This window comes from Parasteatoda tepidariorum, chromosome 4 (genome assembly GCF_982258835.1).
Source record: "Parasteatoda tepidariorum strain Cologne lab strain chromosome 4, Ptep-v5.0, whole genome shotgun sequence".
Classification (NCBI taxonomy): Eukaryota; Metazoa; Arthropoda; class Arachnida; order Araneae; family Theridiidae; genus Parasteatoda; species Parasteatoda tepidariorum.
Genome location: NC_141758.1, coordinates 12,326,676 through 12,353,984, shown reverse-complemented (window position 1 = coordinate 12,353,984; position 27,309 = coordinate 12,326,676). Strand labels below are relative to the sequence as shown.

The window sequence follows — 27,309 nt, the reverse complement described above, 5'->3', positions numbered from 1 at the left end:
CATAAATTTAAGTATTTGGAGACAAACTCCTAAAATGTTTAAAAACTAAAGAACAACTTAAAATTGATATTGTAATTTACTACCTTGAAGTTACAAAGCAGCGAAGTTTTCCCCAACAATTTTTAACATTTAGATTAATCTACTGGCTTAGTTTAATTTTACTTTGACCTCCCAAAAAATAGAAAAAAGACGATGAATCATAATTGTTTATTATTAGGATTAATTTTGCTGAAACAAGACAATTCTTACGTCTAAATTCAAAATTTTTTTAAACGCTTTCACAAATATAATAATAAATCATAAATAATTATTTAAAGCTACTTTTCGCATAGAATAATCCTTGGGTAAACGAATTTTACAATTGTGTATAAAATGTTTCGATGAGCTTGAAAATTCCTCGATATATTGCGAAACAAGCAAAAATTAAAATTAAGAGAACTAAACTTTTGATCACTCTCCTGACCATACTATGGGAATTGGACAGAATTCGAATTTGACGGAAATGAAACTTAATAGAAAATGTGTGCGTTTATATGGCTGATTATGTTTCTTAAAATATTGTCTGCTGCACTAATTAACCCGTTTTGTCCCGAGTTTATACATTGAAATTATACAAAAAGTGGTTTTATGGAGAATGGTTTAAGATATTTTCGAAATTAATTGTTTTTTCCATTGTTAGGGCATTAAAAAAGTCTTTGATAGATCAAAAAGTACTTGCTTCTTATAATTCTAGATCTAATCAGAAATAACTAAATCATTGTGGTATCTGATAATCTTTTAAGTCACCCAGATAAATGAAAATGCTGAAAAAAGTTTCCCACCACAACGAATGTTTTTGAAAACAGGAACTGTCTTAAATATATGACGCTGGGCGTTAACCGGTTAATGAGTGCAATTAATTAATGCACATTTAAGTTATGGCCTATGAATCATTAAGATCGTTTCTGAAGTCTGATTCCGATCAATACTTCATATGTAATTCAGACTTTTTATTTTTGCAACAAAAACAAAATACAAATAATATAAAGTTAAAACTAAGCACTTTATGCATTAAATGCTAATTATGAGCCTGTTATAAATCATTATTTATTACAAAATATGTTTTCTAAAATAGCATGCATTTCCAGGCTTCCTACTGTTGACTAAAATAGTAAAAAGCGGTGACACTTGAAATTTAGAATTTTAATAAAAGATATTAAAATTTTCAAATTTTATAGCGTATTTGTTCAGGTTACTAGAAATGCTAACTTGCTCAGCTTTATAAAAAAATATTTTCTAGTAATATCAAAATTAAAGTTATTTTTATCTAAGTTTCTTTCAGTTTTTTGTAATTTGACATATTGAAATGCAATATTATTACTGTTGCGTCGTGGTGACGCTTTTAAAGAGTGGGCTTAATTTACTTAATTCAATATGGTTTACTCTTCAATTCGCTACCAATATATCAGAATTTTGCAGAAAGCAGAGAAGTTTTTATTTCTCGTTTACTACTGAAAGTTGATTCCGATAATGATTCTCCTTAAATTTTCAACAAGAATGATCTGACATGTAACTGACATAGTGTTATTAAATACATAAAATTACTACCAGTTTTTACATTTCAGTTGCCGTGACGTCGCTGCATATATTTCGTAAGGAAAACGATTTCAGCGTAATAAATGATAACTATGAATTAATAATATTTGTTTGTTATGGAACACAGTAATATCGATTATTTAGTTAGTGCATTACAAACTAACAAAATTTATTGCATCGCAAACGTGTGATCTCCTTCTTCCTACCACTTTCTGCGCAGCAGAGAAGTGGTAACTCTTAGTAAACACACAAATTAAATTTCAAAAAATTCTGGATAGAAATATATTATTAAATAGCATAAAAACTGTATCTCGTAGAGTGAAACCGATTGCGAATTTGAAATCAGCGACGATAAAGTATCCAAAATTCCGGTCAATAACCTAACGCATTAGAAAATATTTTAAAAATTTGTAATTTATTATAGCGTGAATAAATGCACCTTTTTGCTTATCTGAAAAATTATACGCGTTTTTTCTCCAACAAAACTTTCAGAGAGACATAATTATCTATATTTCTGTTAATAATTGAACCACTTTCTAATTGGTAAGAAGCCTGTTCTAGAGCGATACGAGAACTGAAGAAATCTACAAATTTTCGTTATTAATTTCTATCACAACTTTAAAAGGATTTTAAAAAACCTTTTACTAATCATTTTCCGTGTTTTTTACTTCCAGTATCCACCAGCCAAATGTATTGCTGTCAGATACCTTCAATAAATTATAATAAAATATATTGAATTAATGTAGTATGTGTCAAAATTAAATAATTTATTAAATATATTTTATTTTCTAAAACGGTAGTTTTTAAAATTTGAACTACCTTCATTTCTATCTCAACATTTGTCACGTAAAAAAGTGCAGTATTTTTTATATTCATTTAAAATTAGACTTCTTAAAATGATTTAATAATTCATTATATCTAAAATACAGAGTGATTCTAAAAAGATGGGCAAGATTTTAGGAAGTGATAGTACACACCCAAGCATACAATTTTTATCAAAGAATGCATGGTCGAAAAAAAAACACAAAAGTGCTGGCGCATTTGGAAAGTTGTTTGATGCAAACGTGAAATCTCCATTCCTGTTGCGAGTTACTGAGCTGCGTTACTTGTCGCCAAGCTTTCGACCGCTGCAGGGAAAGTTCCTGATAAGCCTGGTGTGTTTCAGAATGTTCGCCTATCTTTTATTCGCCGTTGTACTGCGTGCAAAGCCGCTGTTGGCCACTGTTTTGAACACTTATTGTAATCACATGCCATTAAATTTGCTTTTATAACTTAACTTCGTCGTTCTTCGTGTGTTTTTGCCTCATATATGAACTTAAACTTTGACGCCCTCCAGCGGTTTTGCGTTTTGTTTTCGACCATGCATTCCTTGATAAAAATTGTTTGCTTGGGTGTGTACCATCACTTCCTAAAATTTTGCCCATCTTTTTAGAATCACCCTGTATAATATTTATCATTAAATCTTAAATTAAAGCGCTTTGATCTTTTACAGCTAAATTTTTAGGTAACACGAAGAAATATTCACCTGTTGTTGTCGAATTATGGAAACGGGTGCGATTATTCTTGTTTTCCACCCGCGATATCTATGGTCAAGAATTCGACTTCTGCCATACCCATACGTCACACTCATACGTCACCCATACGTCACACTCGCTTACAGGGGGGATCCATTCATACATCCATAGATCGTAATTTTGACCTGAAGCAGAGAACGATCAATCTCCAATTCAGTACCATCAGAGGTATATTTTTTGTTACGGGAACATGGAGGACTTTGTGACTCGACAGATTTCACGTGCATCACTCACCATTTACAACTATGCACTTATAGTCTTTGGCCGACTGGATTCGAACTCTCGTTCTCACAAATGTGAGTCCTGCTCTCTGCCAACCAGGCTATACTGGCCCCCAAATATCCACTTAATATATACAAACACATAAATGGTGCTTCTTTTCTGTACAGAAATTTTCCATCATTTTTGGGGTTGAACATTTATAGATTGAACTAGTAGTTGGTTAACTTTGGCTACCGAGCAACATGAGATATGTTTTCGTTATTAAGTCCCATATTTGGATTAAGTCCAGGTAAACGAGGTTATAGAGTAAAGTTTGCCAACAGCTGTGTCAGGAAAAACTTAGTAGCCATTGAGAAAAAATCTGAATAATTATCTTCAATGCAAATTAAAAATGTTCATTTTAATAGTATTGTTCTATACACCCGAAAATAATCACTAGCCATTCGCCACGTGGAGATCTGAAAAAAATTAAAAAAGTGGTGACTTAACACGTTCACGCCGGGTGTTGTGCCTGAAAGCGGGACGGAAAAGAGAAATACTGGTAGAAGAACTATTTCAATATTAGATAATATTCGGGAGGAGTTAATCTATTCTCAACAATAACAATTCACCGTAATGAAATTTATCACGGCGATGAAGCAATTCAATATAAAAATTGCATCCATTAAAAACAATTGGTAGTTATGGATTTTTATCATTCCCGGAAAAAAACCAAAAAATGAAATTTATTTGTTACCAGTTTTTACTCCGATGTGCCGCCCGATGAGACAATCTATCGTGACCCACCGGTGGGTCACCCCGACGTGAACGTGTTAAATAAACAACCGGTCGTATTTACCACTTCTTTTTTTAAAAAATTGTTTAGTGATAAAAGTACTTCGAGACACATGTTCTGGGAGATAAAATTTTCACTCAAACATAAAAATTATACATTCAAGATTTTAATCCTCACGAATACACGAACTTGCGATGGATAGATTCAAGTGGAAGAAGAGTTCAGTAACAATATGTGAAATATTCCATACTAATGATGCATACATTAAATGCGCTTTAGCTCCCCAAATATTTTTAAATAAAGTCCTTTAAAGTCAGTATGTTTAAATAAATTTTGTCAAATATTTATGATATTTTTATTGTTGGATTAATGTTTTATAGCCGAAGATTATTTCTAATATTAATTTAAAAAAAAAATATAAACAAGTCCAAGAAAGAAAAGCTTTCCAAAAAATATCAATTAAATGAGAAGGATCTATCAATGTCGGTCATCGACTCATCAGGTTTGAGGATATACCAACCTAGGATAACCTATAGGTTTGAGGCTTCAGTGACTACTAAGTTATTTGAAGTCACTGGCTACTAATGGAAAATTTAAATTTTCATTACTATTAATCTATTTTATCTGCATAGAGATACAAGAACTTGGTTATAATTTCACTGCCTAATTTGTTAAAGATAAATGTATTTAATGGAAGCTTTCTACTTTAACTTCTTCTGAAAAGTTTTACCAAGACAAGAAACAAATGGGGATTATGACGTAATTTGTTAAAGATAAATGCATTAAACGTAAATTTTTCACTTTAACTTCTGAAAAATGTAAATAAAATAAAAAACAAATGGAGATTATGATGTAATTTGTTAAAGTAAATTGTTTTAAACGGAAACTTTTCACTTTAAAATCCTCTAAAAAATGAAAAACAAATAGTGAATATGAGCAACTGCAAAAAATAAAAACCTTTTTAATAATGGAGAGTTTACAGAAAAACAAACATTATTTGTTTTATTATAATTACCCAATTTAATCTGTGTGCTTCTCTCCTTCACACTATTATATTTAAGTCAATGTTTCTAATAACTTTTTTGCGCAATTACTTCATTTTCGAAAATTTTCCTTAAAAAAATAAGACATTCATGCTCTAAATATCTATACTTTGATTTCAAATTTAATCACTGAAATATTTGAAAACTATAGTAACTTCTCATATCCATTATACTTTTCAAAAATCTGACGAATCAGTTACTGTTGCTGAGATTTGAGCTATGCTCTAAGGCTGTTATATTATGGTAACACTTATGACGAGTAAGCGTAACTATTTTTATTCTGTAATTATACCATTAATTTCGTCACCAATTTATTAAAACGTTTGCAGAAAGCGGATCAGTAATTACTTAATTTAAATAAATAACCGGTCATTATTTACCAATGTATTTTTTAAAAAATTGTTTAATGACAAAAGTACATCATTGTTAAAAGACGGGAAAATAGGATTTTCATTTAAACTTATCTGTTTGAAACTTTTCTCCTCCCGAATACATGAAGTTTTGATGGATGGATGCAAGTGGAAGAGTTTATTAACAATTCACGTATTTCAAAGTTGTGATGCATGCATAAAATGTATTTTTACCTCTTCAAATATTTTTAAGTAAAGTTCTTTAAAGTCAGCGTGTTTAAATAAATTTTATCACTTATTTCTAATATTTTTATTGTTAGAATAACTGTTTATAGCCGTAGACTTTTTCAAACATGAATTTCTTTAAAAAAGATTATAAATAAGACCAAGTTTGCAAAAAAGGCAATTAAATGAAAAGGTCTATCTATTTGATATCGGCCTTATCGATGTTGATACTTTTGCAGCATATATAGGTTAAACCAACTAGTGAAGGAACACACTCCAGTGAATGAACATTCGATAAATATTTTTAAAAATTAAGATTTTAAACGCTTGTACACAGATTGATTGGTAACAGTAGCTTACTACCTAACAATAGGAAGTAATCTAACAATGCATTGGACTGCCTGGTTATATAGTCTTCTCTGGAAAATTTTTTGAATTTGTTAGTATCTGTTCATCACCTTGTTTCTAAGACAAAATTATAAGGTCAGTGTTTGTATTTATCCGTTTAAAGTGCAATTTATTGCATGTAATAGTTCCATTTTTCTCACTGTGAGGAAAAGAATTCAAATTATGGTTATTGAACTAACGTTTTATTTATTTTAAGCATCGTAGCATAAGCAAGAACTGAGATTAGGGGGTGTTTAATAACTGGATTACCAAATGATGAAAAACAAATGAATGAACAAGTGTTCTTTTTTTTGGATTTTTTAAAGTTAATGAAAATAATGGAAAAATTTAATTTTCTTGTACCTTTAGTTATATTATGCATCAAAATTATGTTAAAAATACGAAAAACAATGTATAACCAGAGAAGGAACAGGCATGTTCCTTCACTGGGAATAGATTTCCCAGTGAATGAACAGTAGGTGTGAAATATGATTTTACATGGCTCTAAGATAATTAGTAGTTCTGAGATATAGAGGACACCCAAAATTCTGCTAAATGTTGTATGAATAATTCCTAAAATAATTTCATTTCAAAATGCTAATTTAATTGCTAAATTTATGAAAAGAATTATAATCATAATTTATTTATAATTTATCTTTATAAATGTAGTGGTTAGTCCCATCATATGTTAGACAGCTTAATAAACTACAATTACTCATCGAAGACTAAATACATATAATAATAAAAACTCGAGTAGAACATTTCTTTGTTGGATTTTGTGCGTATAATTAGCTAAATTATTATCCTAATGCGGTCTTTAACGTCTTGACGGGAACTGGTTGGAAAAATCCATTTAAAGACAGCCATCCAGGTGAAAAATGGGTGAAGTTTTTTTTGAGTTGACATCCACTGATAACCCAGTGCAATGCGAAGATAGTTTCAAAACTCCTTTCTTAAACTGAGAATAATATTCGAGAGTGGTTTAAAGAACTTTAGAGGAATCTTAAGGAGGGAAGTAGCCTTGGAATCCTTTTAGAATGAGATCGCATCAACAATGGGAACGAAACAGGAGTTGAATACTGCCCTTAAGCGGGAAAAATCTTTTGCCCTAAAAATTATAAAGATTTATATTCTATAGTTCTTAGGAATGAAAAAGAAAGAACAACAGTTTTGGTCAAGCTTTCAGCTAGAGGAAAGAAAGCACCTCCAATCGTAGGTTTTCCTTACTGAAGAATTCCTCGAGGCAGTTCTTGCTATATATTTCATTGGAAAAAGTGATTTATGAAGTGAATCGATGACCGCAGCAACATTTTATGAATATATTGCAAATGCTTCCTTATACCCATGGCTAATTGAAAATTCTATAAAATTCCTTGTTTTGCTTCTTCTGAATGGGCATAAATCTCATGTCCATTTGAAACTAAGCAAGTTCTGTTAGTCAAAACAAATTCTCTGGTATAGCTTTCTACCTAATTCTACTAGTGTAGCCTTGTGATGTTGGCGTATTTCGAGCTTTGAAAGCTTAAATGAAATTTCCGTTAGATCTTGAAGGAAAAAAAAAGAGTCGTAAAACAATATGATGAGGTAATTTTACACCAATTTCGAATAGGCTTTTGAGGCATCAACTGATGAAGTTAAAATGCTTTCATAAAATGTGGTATTTTTCCATTTGATGTTGAAAGCGTTGACTTTAACAAATGCATGCAAGACAGACACAAAGAGTTAAAGAGTAAGAAAGCTTATCAACAAAACACATGTTTCGATAAACGAGAACTTTGAGTAACGATGCGCTATTTCTTCCGAAGCTTGAGAATAAAATCTCCCAAGATATGTAGCAAATTTTTAAAGGAACATTGACAGAAGAGTCTAATCTCCCAAATATCCAATAGCGCGTGCTTTTCTAAATATGGAAGAATTTATTGCAAAAAGAACATTTGGTAAAGTCAGACTTTGGCACTGAAGCTGAAACAACTAACATTGATAATGAATGTATCTTGAAAACTGATTTTGAGATAAGTCTTCTTGAGGCATTGTTAGTTGCAAAAACAATTCGTTCCACTAGTAATCAAAGTCAGAAAATGGTAAGTACCGCTGAAAACCCACTATAGATATAAGTGAATGAGAGATGGATTTTCCTCAAACTTCGAAACACCTTCCCATCAATTATCCAGGGAGAAATTCTAGAAATAGTTCTGGAAAATCAGAAGACATTTCGAAGATACATTTACATTGGCCAAATATTGGAAAAAAGAGGAAGATCAAATCAAAATAAAAGGAAATAAATTACATTTTGCATTAACTTCAGAAAAAGGACGAAAATTCAAATAGACAGCAAGAGCTGCAAAAAAAGTTACAGCAAGAAAGTATGATGAAGAGAAAAAAAATACTTAAAAAGGAAAAAAAAAAGCTTAAAAAAATATGGGGAAAAATATTAACCAAAAACGCGATAAATAATAGTAATAAAACATCATCGAATTACACAATGATAAACATTCATGATTTAGACTCGACTATTAAACTGAGAGAAAGAAAATGAAAAACATTTTTTTTATCTGCATTCAACCCCATTTTACTTTCCATTTCATGACTGAAGAAAAAGTAAAAATTTTCACGTTAACTGTGGTTAGATGTTATGATTTCAAGAAAAAAACCTTGTTTTTAGATGTTTGTAAGGTTTATGAATTTCTAAAGAGCATCAAAGATTTGCAAAATTAAGTGTTCATTCACTGATAAGAACTGTTCCTTCACTTGGTTATCTTACTACTTATTATTTGAACCACCAAAAGCTTAAAATTATATTATGTAAGTTCTTTAATATTTTTTTACATAATTTGCATTTAATAACAAATATGTTGGCATTGTCGTTTAGCTAAAATTACAAACTCTTATGATTTTTTGAAAGGCAAGCTAAGCTTAAGTGTCCCTTCACTGGTTAAAATACTCTATGTATATATACACATTTCAGAATTAAAAATTCTATATAAAATATAATTTAATAATAAAAGTGGTAAATAACATAAAATAGAATGCGTTATAGAAGTTATATTTATAAATTTGATGAGCATGCAGAATTGACAACTAAGGTGCTTCTCGCAAAATAATTATTGAGTGACAAGCAATTATATATTAAAGCTTTCAGAATTTTTGAGATTTTTACCAATATTTTGAAAGCCTTACCAGTAAAGTGGTAGAACAAAGTAGATTTTTTTCTAAACTTTTAAATCATTTACATTCAATCATGGAGTGGAAAATAGCCCTAAAAAACGTTATAGAAATTCGTCCAAAAAACATATTACGTTGGTAGCCCTGCGCATCCAGAGGTGCCAACTTGCTCCGGACAGCAAATATATATTTTAAAGTGATAGCTTCTCAATTGTGATACTTGGTTTAATAAATTTAATTTAGTAGATTTTTATCCACCACTATTTCTAAATAATTCGTAGGCTTACACGATTCACCACTTTGTATTAGTCAAGACATGGTATCCGTTTTAAAAAGCAAACAAAAATAGTCATATATTTGATTCGTAAAAGGGAAAAATCCAATCCCATTTTAACACGTTGAATGCTCGTGTCACCACGACGGCGAACAACTACTAACTAAATTTGCAAATATTACTCAGATTTTGCTAATTATTTAAAGGGTTTTGCATTTCAAAATTGCGAAAAGTGTTGAATTATATAAGCCTACGAATTGTGTACAAATAGTGGTGGATAACAATCAACTAAATTGAATTTATTAAACCCAGAATCACAATTAATAAACTACAGCTTGAAAATATTTATTCACTGTCCGAAGCAAGTTGGCATCTCTGTGTATATAAATAAAACTATTTTTGTGAATTCCATATTGCATTCATTTCTTCAAACCATTTTAGTAATGATAATAATATTAAAAAATTTTTTTTAACTTTAATTATGTGTATCTAATAATCTTGGCTTCGCCAGTCACCGTTGATCCCCGTGGCGCTACGAACCAACTCAGTGCTGGTCACACGTGACGTCCATGGCATTCAACGTGTTAAATGATAAAATACAAAATATGAACGATATTACATAAGTAGTTTCTGGGAAATAAAATTTATAAACAGTCATATTTGTAAATTTTCTAGTCTCAAGACTAGCTTTCGGCATCGCATTTTCTAGATTACGGTCACCTTGTAACTAATGGTCAATGCATAATTTAATGGTCAGCAATCCAAATCCCTCCAAAAGATGTTCATATTTAAAGGAAGTACGACTTTATGCTTGAACTATATGCACTAATAAATCTATTATCAATATATGCACTAACAATAATAATATCTGCACTAAAAGCAAACAATATTTTCACTAATTAATGAGTAAACATAGGACTAGGGCTTTATCTCAAAAAAAAAAGTATTCGCATTGAGTTTTAGCATCGAAAAATTTGATTATTTAATCATAAGTTACTAAGATCTTTTTTCCGCTCTTGAATTACTCCAAAGTGAACGTGTATAGTTATATTATCTTATTCAGTACATAAGGCATTCGAAAGAAAGATAAGAAAGTACATAGTTTGAGAAAATTTGATAATTAAAACATGAGTTATTTGGCATAGAAACTTTTTTGTGAACTGTACTGTTTTTAATGCTAGTTATTAGCAATTACTATTTTTTTTTAAACAAATTACAATTGTGAATTATACTTACTTGGTATATTGCATAGATTGTTTTGCATTTAAAAATATAAATGCTTTGATTTTGTATCAATTCAGAGATGCCAGCTTGTTCAGCTTTGAATTAAAAATACTTTCTAGTGGTACTAAAATTTAAGTTGTTTTTTGCTTGGTACTTTTCATTTTTTGCAATATATTCACCACTACGTATTAAAAATTCGTGGTATCATATAAAATGCAACCTAAGTGCAGTTAGCTCGTGGTGAACATTTTAAAAAAGCAAGCGTTATTAAAACTTTTGCATCGAGGGGAGCAGGAAGCCACTTTGTCAGTTACTCATCAAAAACGAAATAATATCTTTGATAAAAAACTGTCAACAATTTGTAGCTCTATTTTGTTTGTTTTATTCACATTACGTCTTTAATCAGTTCAGGATTATATAACTGAAATAGATTGCTGAATACATGTTTTTCGTAGAGGTAAAAAAACAGCATATGTGTATTAATGAAAACTACACAATTCAGAATAACTAAAAACCATCAAAAATTTAAAATAATTGTTATTTTTTATTAATTAATGCTCTTTTCGTTATTTTACATTAAGAGAACAAAAACATTTTTAAAGGTACAATGCGCCAAAAAAGGGCCTCTCGAAATAACTTTTGATCTGATAATCGGATCTTCACGTTCTAGGACTAAATCTTAATAGTTAGAGAGGGCGATCTTAAATATGCTAGTAGCACACGATATTTTAAGTTACGAAATCAGACACAAAAACACTTTCTCTGAATAAACATCCCTTTTTTCGATGAATTCACATTTCTGACCCCCAAAATAAATCCGCAATCTGAGATGTATGGTCCTAATAGTTTATTTAGGAGATCTGTCCAAAGTTTGAAACCCTTATTGCTAATTTTACGTTTCTGCGTATTTCACGGTATTTTGTTAATTTTTAAATTTCTGACAATTATGTAATTTGATTATCCAAAGATAATTTCATGCAAAATATAACTTTTTGTAAGTATTTATATTATTTCATTAATAATAAATTATAAATAAGTAATAAATAAGTAATAGTCAAACAACATTTAAATTGCCATGCATAAAATTATTAAAATCATTTTAAAGAATGCAATTTTGATTAGTAAAACATAAAATTTGAGCGAAATCGGTTGAATAGTTCCTGAGAAATCTAATTTTCATGTTTTTTAAAAATTCATGTTTTTTTAAATTCGATTTCTCAGAAATCCGAACACGCAAGAAAATAATAATAATAATAATTTTTTTTTTATTCAGAGAAGCATTTTCGTTCGTCTGCTCTTTTGCACAGTAGAGATCACCCCCATCGAATCTTTAAGATTAAATCCTAAAACATGAAGTCTAATCATTAGATCAAAAGTTATTATGAATGATTTATATATGATATTATGACCGTTTTTCTCACTGTACAACACTATAAGACTATCTTCAATGTTTCAATTATTTGGATATTTTTAGAAAAAGTTGATTTTGAATACTGATATTTAAATATTGTTATGATTTCTTATAGAGTTCTCACGGATTTTACATAATTTAAAAAGTGAAAAATTTCAATATTTTTTATACTTTTTTGACCATTACTAAATATTATTTTTGAAAAAATGCATATGCATAATCGTTGCGTCAAAGAGAGCATAAGATAGCTTGTATCTCCCTTTAATTTCCTTAAAGTTTTAAGCCCCAAAAAATGTTCTAATTTCTCTTCTTTGAATCCCCAGAAATAATTCATTATTTATAAATAGACATTTCTAGTTCGTTTCCAGCATAAATATTTAAATAAAATTTAATTGACTAGATTTTCTTATTATTATTAACTAAAAATTTCTATTTCATGTGTCAAATCTGTTTTAATTCCTTTAATATAAGAAAAATATAAAATTTTTAATTTTACCACTTTCTTATTCCAAAAACATTTTTTATAATATATTTTTTTACTAGTGAAATGTTTTATGAGTCGTACTCTCTTATTCATGAAAGCTTGCTCTTTAGCAAGCTTAATGCACTTCTTAACGTCAGCTCAGTTATTTCCTTATAATTACATGAATAAAAATCAAACGTACTTATGAAACGCCAATTGGGCAAGTGTTATTTCGTAACGAAGATCTTAAGGTATTACGGGATGTCAATAATAAACACGATTCAGTTATCCCGAACTGCAACCTTTCTACGCTTTTTGTAAAAATTAACTTCAACTTATCTAAGTTAATGTTCTAATGTATTTATTTTATCCATTTAAACATTGTTCCAGCTCTTTTGTGGTGAGTCTTATAAAATTTTCGCGAAATTACCATGAATTTTGTAAGTATTGGTTATTAAATGTTTAGCACTTAATAAAATATATTGCAAAAAGCGTAGTAGTTGGAGGCCGGCTTACATTTGCAGGCTTGTGTGCTCAGTTTAAGCTTACAAACCTTTGTCACAGTAGAAGGCCAACACGAAGATACATCCTGGGTAGTAGCGGGATTTGAACATGCTACCTCCACGCTTTGGATAACAATTGGCGGGCGATAACGTTCGGCCAGGGAGGAGTTGGAAGAAAGTAGCTTTTCAATCATTTATTTGTAGTGGTAAACAATAGTTTAAATGAGTAAAAAATACATTAAAACATTAACTTAGCTACCATTAGAATACATTTTTTAAAAAGCGTTGAAAGTTGGCTGTCCTGTTGGCAAAATACAAACTTTGTGCGAAATCGAGCGAACAGTTTCTGAGAAATTTAATTTTAAATATATGACTATTTCAAAATTCGATTTCGATATTTTGAAAATCAGAAATCTGAATCCGTCGAAATGTTATGTTTATTCAGAGAAACTACGTTTTTTTTGTCTGATATCGTAATTTAAAATATCGTATGCATTAATTAACATATTTGAGGTCACCTCCTCAAATCAATTAAAATTGAGTCTTAAAACGTGAAGATCTGATTATTAGATTAAAAACTTATTCAAGGTGGTTCGTATTTAAAAGATTAACTTGAAAAACTTATTTAATCAGCACCAAGTATGATACTTATGCTCATATCTACATTTGATATTAAAGATTTACCGCAGTCAAGCAATCTTCCCTATGCATTGGTATTTTAGTATAATACATAAATGCTTTGTTTTATATTAAATTAATTGAAATGTTTTTCAAATGCACAATTTTAAACAAAATATACATGAATTTTCAAATAGTTTACGAAATGCAAGTTCAGTTAAAACAGTGCTGCTGAAATTCCAACTTGTTTCATTTTGTTAAAAACGTTTCTTAGCCTATAGAAAAATTATTTTGATTTTTAGCTCAGTAATTTAATTTAAAATTATATTTCCTACCACCACATTTAAATATTTTAAATTTTGTATTAATATACCACTTCATGCACTGAGATGCCAACTTGCTCCAGACAAATAATAAATTATTTTAAAGTGGTAGTTTATCAATTATGATTCTTGGTTTAATAAATTCAATTTAGTATATTATTATCCACCACTATTTCTAAATAATTCGTAGAGTTATATAATTCACCACTAGCACTTTTGTCTTACTCTCCATATACCATTTAAAAAGCAAGGAAAAATAGCCAAATATTTGCTAAATTTAGTTTGAAATTATTTACCGATTTATTTTGGCGTGTCAGGAGCAGTTGGCATCTCTGCATTCACCTTGCTGTTGGTTGGGATGGAAGTTGGTTACAGAGGTGCATACATAGACAGTAAACATGATATCTTTGACAGATTAATTACCAATTCTAAAACTCCTTTCGACGTTAAGGTACTTAATGAATTAAATATTAATCACTTATCGATTACTGCATCTGCTATTTTCAAAAAGACAAGATATATCACAGATTGGTTGGTCTTTGACAACATGCTCCAAAAATATTCAAATGACAGCACACCTCTCAATAGTACTCAAGATATTGATCAAAGTAATCGCGCACTGACCACCTTTATACAAGACTCATACAATGCCTCCACACATCAAGAAAAAGTCAGAAATTAGTATTATAAATTACCCCTAAGCATTAGATATCAAATTAAAAATTAATTAAGAAGAGAATATCAGAAAACGTTAAACCCAATAATCAAAACGAAATAGCTTCATCAAAAGTATCCAAAAAAAATGATAGAATAGGAAAAAGAAATGTATGACGAGAAGATACAAAGCTTAACAACTCGGACTGAAAAATGGTAAAATTCCTTAAATCTGTCACAACAAATATACCACTTCATGGTTCAAACGGAAAAACATATTCGGGCGTAGACAAGACTGAAATTTTTGCAGATAGCAACGAGAAAAAATTCTTCCTAAATGACCATCCAAGCAACATAATTTCTGAAGGAGAAATTATTGAAGAATATGAAAATTTCAGCAAATCCAGTAATCCTTTAATCACTATTGAGGAAACCACGACGGAAAAGATCCCCATAATCGCAAAAGGTTTTAAAAAGAACAAAGCTCCTGATCTGGATTCACTGAAGAATCTTATGATCCAAAAATTACCATGAAATATCATCTTAACCCCTTGGGGACGGGTGATTCAGAAAAGCATTCGTATAAAATCAGAATCAGGACGTAAATAAATAAAAAACGGTTACTTAAATGTAGGCCTTGCTAATTTGACAGACTTACTTTGCTTTTACTTTAATTATTGCTAGTTTAATTATATGTATAATCAATGTTAGTTCAAAGTATAACTAAATAGTTTTATTTTGAACAAAGTAATGGTGTATTAAATAAATCAAATAATTATAACTATGACCACAAATAAACTGCTAAAGATTACTCCTTTGATTACCAGTTTTATCTTTTTACCCTGATTGATACGATTTTATGCTGGCACATATTTGTGACAGTCGGCGAGAAAGGGTTAAACCTTGGCACAATAATAAACTTCTTTTTAAAAAACATATTTTCCACAAGACTGGAAACATGCCCATAGTACTTTTTTCCGAAACCGGGGAAAAATCGTCTTAACCCGGAAAATTGCAGACCAATCTGCCTATTTGCTGCTTTCTCAAAGATATTTGATAAGATAATTCAAAAAAGACTTACAACCTTTTCTTGACTTCTTACCAAACGAACAATTTGGATATCGAGAAGACTTAACTTTAAAGCATCTGGTTCAAATCATTTGAAATATTTCTCAAAATTTCTACAGGAAAGAGGCCACAGTCTTGCTGATGTTAGACGTGGCCGAAGTTTTTGACCGCGTTTAACATAAGGGCTAATATATAAGCTTATTAAAAATAAAATTTCTAATGATCTAATTTTAATACTGAACAACTACCTCACAAATATGAACTCTTCTATTTAATGTAAATATACTTTTGTTATGTAAATATAATTTTGTAAATATCTTCTAATTTTATCACAGTTATTAATTTTACTGAATTTTCTCATTCATTATCGATCTATGTGTTTATCATATCTGTACACAATAATTGTATATAGTCTCCCTGCCAATTGTATATATCGTTAATTTCAATTACTTAACTTCATGTTTTTCTCATTTGACTGTTGGGATATTCCCCAACTTTCTACCCAGCATAAGATATCAATTTCTTTATGACTTGGGAACAAAGGATTAACTAGTACAGATGAATCAATTGGTGGAGCATACCGAGCTACCACTCACATCCAGCGTTTCTTTCGAATGATCTAACTAAAAAAATTTTTTTAACGATTTTTACAATTGAAGACTAAAATAGCTGCAGTCCAAATTTTAGGACTTTGGTTTAAACGGTTCTGGAGTTAAAAGACAGAACACAAGCACGCTCTTCCTTTTATAACTATAGATAAACTCATCAACGGAAAAACTTTATTTTTTGCGTAACAAACAGAATACAATTTAGTAAGAAAATAATTTCACTAAACAGTTATATTCTACAATTCGTCATGAAATCTTAGTTAAACAGTGACACAATTTTGTTAATTTTGTTATTTGTGTGGAAAAGAAAATTCTTCATTACATTAACAGTTACAGTTCCCTGTAAGAAAACAGTGGTAACACAAAAAAAGATTAATTATTTTCAACAATAGCGTGACCTAATACTGTCATCAAACCGATATTTTCAAAGTAACTATTAGTTTGTGGCAATTCACCTGAAGACACGTCATTGTAAGATAAAAGGAATGTTATCATGTCATTTGGCCATTTTTCATAGAACTTTTTACCGCAAATGTTTCAAAGTAATTTCATTATTGTAATGTGAATCTTAATGTTTCCTGGCATTTCTTCATTAAAAAATTCCATTAAATGAATTACCAAACATTCAGCGCTTCTTTTTTGGGGAACAGGATCAAGGGTAGTACGCTCTATTAATTGCATGTTCAATCGATTTTTAAATGCACGTTCTTTTACTCTAGGGAAACCTAGTTTAACTGTTAAATAACAACGAAATATTCCGTTTAAAAACTATGAAAATGGAGACATCCAATTCCAAAGCTGCTTTCCTTATAACGGCAATGTTTTTACTTAGGGTCGAGGCCTTCAATTGGGGAAACATTTGGGGTATATTTGGCGTTTTGAGTCAATGTATTACTAAACGCATAAAACTAAAACTTGGATTACTAATGTAAAATTATACATTAAACATATTTAAAAATATACATATTTAGTACATTATGTACTAAAGTTAATGGCATTCACAATTACCCGCACAGCCTAAGCAATTGCGTGCCATTTTGGGATAAAGGAGAATTCCACCGGTATTTCTGAATCGGCGTTCACAATCTTTAAGGCTGCTTTTCGAAGGTTGCTTCGTAACATGAAATGATGATTTTTTGCGAATAATATGCTATTTTTATAACTGCTGTGAGTTTGCAACTGTTACTCATGACTGTTAAGTTTAGCCAGTCTAAAGACAGCGCTGTCTATGGTTATATTAAAAATGGAGCAAAACGTCGAAATGGAGAAAAGCCACAGTTTTATGAAAATTAAAAAAAAGAGCACGTGGTCTAATTTTTTATTATTTTAAAACTTACTCCAACGCTCCATTAACTGGGCTTATAAAAATTTGCAAAAACTGAGAAAAAGGCAGTGATATTGATAATTGTCATCTAGGTCAAAAAATGTAGCAAATTTGCAATTATTAAAAAAGTTTAATAACTTTTATAATAAAGTTATTTGTCTGTGTTCTAAAGCCCAGATATTTCTTCACGGCAAGATTACATATATAGTTTAAAATCGTCGCATTGCTTCAAGTGTCAGGCACTTAAACTGTGGCCTTTTTTCCCTTGGCCTCAGAGCTTCGAAAAACAGCTTTAAAGTGCCTCGAGAAAACTTCTAATTTCTGTGATACATTCCTTCTTCTTTCTTTGATCATTTTCAATGTCAGGCAGATTTTTGTCACCAGTAACTGTACTTGCTGTGTTCGTGCATAACATTTACTAAAATCATAATATAATAGGAAAATGAGAGAAGATTAAAGAAAATTTTTAAGAGTAAATGATATAACTACTGTATTCTACAATAAAAAGCAATAACTAGGCAATAAAAAGCAATAAAAAGCAATTCGTAGCAATAACTAGGAATTATGCAGAAGATATTTTTATTTTTGTACATGTAAATTTTTTTGCCTACAATTAGATAATATATTTCTAAAAAAATTGGCAATGCTCTTTTCCCAATCATATTTCAAAAGTAAAATGTGAAACTAATAAACTCTATTTTATAAGGTATTAGTTTACGCAAAACATTGAATGTTGGTTAGATTATTTAGAAAAAAAAAAGAAAAACAAATTGATTCTAACTGAAAAAAAGATGCTGAAAAAGATGGGAAAAAAAATTTTTTTTTGGGGGGGGGAGAAAGGTCTAATACTACGTCTTATACATTCATTTGCAAACTAACTACTTAGCTATAGCATATTAACAGTTTTATCCCCGCTATTAATAAGTTAAGGCACTACAGTTGTTTAGCAATACTTTTTTTTTCCATTTTTAAAATTACTTTTACGGGAATGCAAGATGTGGACTTAGAGAACTATATCCACTTTCTTACTTTTAAATTGAAAGATTTAAATTTTTTAAGGATTGCTTACCACTGTAGTATATTATTTAACTCTTTTTTCTTTAAAAAAAAATTTTATGTGGTTGCAAAATTTCCAGATTTTGAGTAATGTTTTAACATATTTAATTTCAATTGATTTTGGCTAGCACTATATTTAAATAGTTCAAACATACTCATAGCAGGCCTGCAAGTTATCTTATTGTGTTGAAAGTGTTGGATAATGTGAACTGAAAGTCTGCTTCCAACTCACTTTAATTAAAGTGCCATTAGTAAGATACTTTAAAAAAAAACCTTAAGAGTTGGCAGGTATAAATGCTTAATGCAAACCTGCCAACTTTTACTCGCTCCGAGGCTGTATTTCCCAATTGGTAGTGAAAAACTAATTGAATTGCTATAGTAGATAAGATTAGCTTTCCACAATTGTTACGTTCTCTTATTATCATTTCTGTAACTAGTTCTTACTCATGAGATTGATTTGCATTTAGTGGTAGTCAAAGTCATATTGAATTAAATTTATAAATCCAAGAATTAAAAAATAAATTATTTACAAGATTTATTACCATTTCAAATATGAAAAATTGGAAATGCTACGGACAATCCGTAATAGTTGGTAGTTTTGAAACTGCCAAGGCGATCACCCGGCCTGCTTTATGGGCTGTGGTGCTAGGCCGAAAAGACATCAGCGCACCTTCACGAGGAAACCTCAAGATGCCCCCAGCAATGTAGCTAGATTCCTGAACGTTCTCATCTCCTCATCTCCTTGCTCCCAACCCAAAAGATGTAGATATGGAGCCCCACCATCAAGCCTGCTACACCTCACATGATTCCTTTCTTCATTTTTACCTCATTTCAGGTTCTATTCAGAGCCTACATCCCATCTTTCCTATGTATGTTCCCGTCATGGGATATTTCAAGATGAATGGGAAAAGGGCCATTTAGGCCTCAGATGCCAAGTTCTACAACAACGAACGAATGAAGTTGGTAGTTTCGGTTTGATGTATGATCCTTGCTTTAAGGAATTTAATTAAAACATATATATTTTGCAATCGCAAAAAAAACTTATTCTATTAAGTGGAGCAAGTTGGCATCCCCGCAAGAAGTGAAACGTAGATGCATTTATTAGAAATAACAGCATATTTCAGAACACTGTTGTTTCGAAATTCTAGTGCTAAAGGGTTAATTAAATTTATGTAATGTTATTATACAATGTTATATCACATTATGTTAAACAGCATTAAAATATAATCCGTATTTAGAGCGCATTTTAATTAAAATCTAATATCACGCACAAACTTTAAAGAAATCAAAAAAAATAAACTTTGCTAAATTCTTGGAGGAAAACTTTAGTATACCCACAGTTTAAAATAATGTATAATTATGGGTTTTTTTCTATTTCACTTTATAACAAATTGTAATAACTTTAATTTTAATAATTTTAATTCCGAATTTTTTACCAGGTATCACTCTTCAATATTTAAGTCTTTAGAAGGAAAGTGAATTATTTATTTCCAAGTAAATATTTAGAAGATAAATGATAAAAAAAATGAAAAAGAAATCCGTAACAATGTTGCTGCTAATGAACGAAATTGGCGTGAACTAGATTGGTACTTAATTCTTTTACCAGATATCAATTTATCATTTCGTTACATCCGGGTAATTTCTTGATTGTTCAATCAATCAGTTCCCTTCTATATTAATGATTCAATAATTTCCAAATCTATATCTTTTTCTCGTTTGTTTATTATTTGTTATTAATAAGTGAGATTAATGATGACTTTACTAAACATTTTTTGCCTTATTTAAATTGAAATTATTAATTAATTATATATATATATATATTCCAGGAAAATAGATAAAAACGGAAAACATTTACATTTTTTGAATAATTTCAGACTTTTTCAAAAATATAAAAAGTTTGTAAGCAAAATAGCAAAAAGATATAATCTCTTCGTAAGTTCTCACGATTATGTACGCAAATTAGAATGCTTTCTAATATTGTATTAATATTGCCAAAGCAAAATATAGCAAGGGGAAATAACATTAAAATGATCGCATCAATATGGGTATGTTTAATGTATGTGAATTGCTTTTGCTTTTTTTTTTCATTTTAGTTTAATACACGCGTTTTGTATGAATTATTCACCTTAAACTTGACTTTGGAATTTTTTGCATTATGCTTCAGATCGAAAAATTAATATTTCAGCATATCTACGATTTTTAAAAATGAGAGAACTGAACATACATTCCTCTATTTAAAACAAATACTTCTTTAAAGAATGCAGTTTAACTATTGTTATAACTTCTGAAACAAATAAAATTGGTCGAAAACATACGATTAGAGCAATGATTATATTTTCGAAATTATAGTTATAAAACATGATGGAGTGGTAAAAACATAAATTAATTTGCATTCTTAATATTAATATATTGTGGTAATAATAAGTTTGTTACTTCATTGTTCGTTTCCTAAGCAGATCTGCCAACTTCCCATGCTTTTTAGAAAAATTTCACCTGATGATAGCTAAGTTTACGATTTCGTTGTCCTGTAAATTTGATTTAAACCACTACTACTTTAACCGCCACTACATCAAATGATCGAAAAGTTTAAATGGTCAGCTCTCTCTGCGTCAGACTTAAAAAGGTTTTCATTTCAGACACTCAGTAACGATTCAGTCTTACTTCAAATGTTTTTAAGTTTGTCGTCCCTATTTTTGAGTTTACGACCACTCGTGGTCTATTACATAGCCTCGTAAGCTTGAACTGAATCCAGAAGACAAGAGAACTCCTGGATCAAGTAATGGGAGAAACTTGCTTTCGGTGGAACTAATCCACATTTGCGTTTCACGGAGTGGTAAACCACGAAAACCTCACAAGGTTAGTCTGAAGGAAAAGGGATTCTAACCCAGCATCTGTCTACCATTGAGGGTATTTTTCTTCAGCTCTGTGGTTGGTGCGAACCGGGTGCGGAATTCGTATCAACAAGCCATCGTTGGTATTCGAACTCGGTTTACCTCATTAGAATGCGGACGCTCTATCCACTGCTCGTCTTGAAATGGTTGGCAAAATTACCAAAAATTCTGCAAGCTTCAGTGTTTATTGCTCTACGAAGTATTTTTCAGTTGGCAGTCTACGCATAAGTTGAAAGTAAAGTAATTATTTTGTTACTTTTCTTTAAAAAAATTTCTAAGGACTATATTGTCACCGAATAAAAGAAATAATGTTTTTTAAGTAGTGATATTGTTATTTGCATGATGATCTATGATACTCTGTTTTATTCACTATATTTAAGTAAATTTTTTCAAAGATTTCCCACATTTGTACTTTAGTGTGGTTTTTACCTAAATTTTAAAAAGATATATCTTTATTTCATGATCAAAATAAAATTGTTTAACAGTAATTTTGTAGGGCAGAAACTTATTACGACGATTTTTTTTCTCTCTGATTAATTAATTCTTTGATTTAAAACAAGTCTAATCTAGATTCCAAAACCTTGAATAAAAATAAATTATTACTACCATGTTATTTCACACTTATAAATATTCAAATGAAATCGAATATTTAAGACTTTGATTTAAATAACCTCATCCGTAATTTAAATTATATTTCTAAAAATCGCATTTATAATTTAGTTTGGCAAAATAAAAATCTTAAAATAAAATTAATTATATAAATTGAACATTTATGCAGGTTTGATATTATTTGAATAGAATTGAATTATTTCGAGAAAATAATTTCAAACTTATAAATATATATATGCAATCGAATAGTTATAATTTCTATCTAAATATATCTCATCAATAATTTAGATTATTTTTGTAACAACCATTTTTATAACTTACTTCAGGAGAATAAAAATCCCTCATCTTTCTTTAAAAATTATAAGTATTTTCGTTAGACAGAAACTTATTACGACAAAAAAAAACTCTTCCAGAATAATTCTTTGATTTTTGATTTAAAACAAGTCTACTTAGTTACGAAAAATTTGGAAATAAAACAGAATTATTACGAGCAAATTATTTTGAGCATATAAATATTTATATGCACTCTAATGGTAATAATTTTTAATTTAAAAATATCTCATCAATAAGTTAGATTATATTTGCTACAATCTCATTTATATCTTACTTCAGAAAACAAAAAATCCTTAATTTTTCATTAAAAGTTTCTAAAGGTTTGATAATTTGTGAATGTCTTTAGTAGACGTTAAAAGATACCATGTTCATAAAAAAAAGAGTCTATTTCAACAACAAAAAAGATGCCCATTTTAATGCAAGAAGCAATTGAATAGATCACGCAAGAAATTGACACGGAATAAAAAATTTTCGATATCGAGTTCACGAGATAGAAATGAATGTTAAATGAAACGAAAAATTCCTAACTTAATTTTAAAGAATGTAACTCTTAAAGAGTCATTATTCAATGCAAAGCAAGCTAAAGAAAAAAAAGGAGGTAAATAAATAAATGAATCACGCTACATGGCTTCATTTAAATTACAACATTTTACATTAATGTTCATATTTATACTTCCACCATTATGATCACAATGGCTCAAACCCTGTTCTACAACATTTACATGAATAATGTAAATATGTCTTATTATACATAATTTCATTGCTTCAGTAAACCTACTTCATTGAACTTCATTTTGTTAAATCCTTCAGAAAATGGATATAGCAATCTATGAAAAGCGCGTAAGAAAAGAAATGGATATTATATTTTATTTCATAACCGTCATTGAACAACCGAACCAACTTTGGGTTTAAGAATTCAAGTCCGACGCCTCATAATTTTGAACCCAATCCAGAAGACAAGGGAACTCCTGGATCAAATATTGGGTGAGGAGGACTTCTTCTTATAGAAATTAATTGTATTCGCGTTACATAGAGAGGAAAACCATGAAAACCTCTCACTGTTAGCCTGACTGCAAGAGGTCTCTAGCCCATGCTCCGTCTACCACTGAGGATATTTTACGATTCACTTTGCGGATTCACAGATATATTTTATATTTTATTTTATTACCGTCGTTGAACAGCCGACCCAATATTATAGGTTTACGACCAATATTGTTAAACTCCGTAGCCTCGTAATTTTAAACCCAATCCAGAAGACAAGGGAACTTCAGGATCGAGTATTGGAAGAAATTTGCCTTCGTGGAGGGCTTTTTGGTGGAGCTAACCCGCATTTGCATTACATGGAGAGGAAGACTACGAGAACCTGTCACGGTTAGCCTGACGGCAAGGTGACTCTAACCCATGATCCGTCTACCACTGAGGATATTTCACGTCAGCACTGTGGTCGGTGCAAGCCGGATGCGGAATTCGTATAGACTGGGATTCGAACCCGGTTCGCCAGATTGGAAAGCGAACGCTCTATCATTTGAGCTATCGCGGCTTGGTTCATAGATATAGCTAATAAACCGAGTTTTAAGAAATAGGTATGAGTCAAAAATCAAGAATACTTTTAAAAAAATGAACATAGCTCACTGTTTACTCGCCCGAATCTTTTTTTTCCCGTAGTAATGGAAAAAAAGTGGTAGCGTGTGTATACAATTAAAAAAACGGATATTTTTTACTTTAGCTGGTAATTATGTCGAATAAGATAACAACTGTTTGATCTTAGAACTTTATATAGAATTTCATATTTTAACGGTTTAAGCGTTGGAACAAGTCTCTTTTTCAAAATGTTAAACACAAACCTTTCATTCTTAGCACTTATAATTGAAGAAGCTGAATACTCCTATCAACTAGAATATATAAAATTACATATTTTGTGGCATGTATCCTGTTTAAAAAATCAATCAATTATTTTTTTTCAAACCAAATTGATAGTTAATTGAAAAAAAATATCTATATAATATATAAGCTACTACATTTTCCATAAAGACACTTTTCCGATTAAAGCAAAATATGAGTCTGGCATGTAAACGGTTTATACATAGATTTTTAGGTTAATATTAATGTTCTTTTTTTCCAATATAAATGTTTAGAATGAAAAAATTGAGTTACCAGTCTTTAACATTTTAAAAAAGCGACTTGTTCCAAAACTGAAACAATGGCGTTTAAACGAATTTTAAAAAAATGGACACAGTTTGTAAAGATTTATATAGAAAAAAAAGCACCTTTAACCCCTTGGGGACGGGTGATTCAGAAAAGCATTCGTACAAAATCAGAATCAAGTTGCAATTAAATAAAAAACGGTAACTTAAATGTAGTCGTTACTAATTTGACAGACTTACTTTGCTTTTATTTTAATTATTGTTAGTTTAATCATATATATAATCAATGTTAATTCAAAGTATAACTGAATAGTTTTATTTTGAACAAAGTAATGGTGAATTAAATAAATCAAAAAATTATAACTCCGCCCACAAATAAACTGCTAAAGAAATACTTTGATTACCAGTTTTATCTTCTTACCCTGATTGATACGGTTTTTTGCTGTCACGTATTTGTGACAGTCGGCGCGAAAGGGTTAAGGAACTTGAGGCAAAATAATTTTGGTCGGAGCTGAAAGATTTAGAGAGTTGCCTTTTTTAATTGTTTCTATGCACAAGTGGGTAAACAATGGACCCAAAATTTAATACTCATGTTAATTCTGGAAAAGGAATTCTCCTATTCAGTATGATGTATATATGTATCAAAACCATATTAAATCTCTAATTTTTTTTCTAACTAACCTTACTAACTGGTCATTACAGTTATAAAATTGCTTTTTAGTCCAGCTTATAAGTTTACTAAAGATTTATATCGTGAGAAAGATAAGGAATTAGTCCAATAATAGGACTATTATGTTATATTTAGATAGCCTTTAGTCTCAAGATAAGACCGGTCATTGCTGGATTTTGCTCCACCCCTGTGATGCGAGTCTTTGTTGGGCCCTCGAAAGCTGTAGTGCAGCGGAGTAAGAAAATGACTGCATCAGAGACGGTACAAAGGTTTTACGGGCCCAGGAAAAAAAATTTTGCGGTCCCCTACCTCAAGCATAAAGCTATTTTGCAGAAATTTAAGACCTTATATATACATGAGATTGTAGTTTTTATATAGGTACAAAAAATTCTCTGCGATTTTCTTTTTAAAAAAAATTATAAACACTGATTTTTTTTTGTTAACAGTTTTGATGGAGCCTAGAGACAGATAAGCTCAAACTGGTCTACGAATCTTAGCTAACCGATGTTACAACACTTTCCTCTGCCCTTTAATACGCATGTTTAAATATTAACAAAATGTCTAGTTTGCCTGAGGTAGCCAGTATGTTTCAATATTTATGCCTTTTCAATACTACTTGAAATTGTTGTTTCCATTATTTGTCCATTCTCCACACTTACATATTTCAAATAAATTTATAAACACAGATTTTTCAAATACATTTAAACTGGTAGCAAGCTCAAATCATAAACAATAAAAGTCTGCGATTCGCAGAAAATAATTTTGTTAAATTAAAACGAAGGATATTTTAAAAACAAAGAAAAGTTAAAACATTTTTTTCAAAATTATTATAAATATTACAACTGTCATAAAAATGCGTATAATAATTGCAAATTCTTTCAAATTTAATTAATTGGTTCTAAAGAGGTTATCATACATATGCAAATAATTAATGGTCTTAAAAGTAATGTATGCAAATTTGAAAATCGTTTGTCAAAAATAATTCCTACCGGCGGGAAGGACTGCACGTGTTTCGAATGTCTCTCCTCAGCTGGACAACTAAACATCACTTTCTGTTTTGATGTAATCAAAATATGTTGCCATCAGCGAAAGGGCTTTTAATCATTATAAATAAAGAACATCACGTGTGACAAAAGGAGGGCTGTGATTGGTCACGCTCTCTACATCTGACTGGAACATCGATTTCGTTCCGCCCACTTGAGCAGAACGTCAGTGACGTCACAGTTTTGAGATACATTGCTATTTCTAGAAAGTATTTTATTTGGATAATTTCTTAAACGTGGAAACAATTGCTTGAATAATTAACAACAAATAGCTTGCGTGTGAAGATTATAAATTCGCTTTAAATGTTAATGATATTTTCTTCGGTAAAACTTCTTTTTTTAGCCGTTAAACGTTCGTAAAAGAATGTTATTATCAAAAGTATTTTAAGTTTATTCGGTTCAAGTGTCGAATTAATGATTTTAAGTTCATTGGAAAAACATTTGGAAAAAAAAGTGGCTAAATATGTTTTTTTAAATAAATTCTAACAAAAAATATAACAAAAAACATGCAAATATTTATAACAAAAAAAGTATAACAATGGCAAACAAGCTATAGATATCTAATATGGTATTTACCTTTTCTAATGCAGCCTTATTATGCTGATTTTAAATCTGAGAACCGTTATGACGTTAGGTTCTTAAAATATTGTCAAACATTGTCATGAAAAGCTGTTGAGTTTTCCTAGAATACTGTATATACTTTAGTAATTTTAATAAAATACTGTTTACATATTATTAATTTTAATGGAAAACTATTTAAACTCCTTAATTTTAAACTGA

General features: G+C 30.0%; 1 protein-coding gene across 1 annotated transcript in view; it reads right to left on the bottom strand.

The window, feature by feature from the left end:
* The window catches only part of LOC107456974 (adhesion G protein-coupled receptor D1), a 139,737-nt gene extending 113,177 nt beyond the window's left edge, over positions 1–26,560 (bottom strand). Inside the window, exon 1 of the mRNA XM_071181981.2 lies at positions 26,476–26,560. The gene's annotated coding sequence lies outside the window, so the exon portion shown is untranslated. The remainder of the gene's footprint in view (positions 1–26,475) is intronic.
* Between the last annotated feature and the right edge of the window lie 749 nt (positions 26,561–27,309).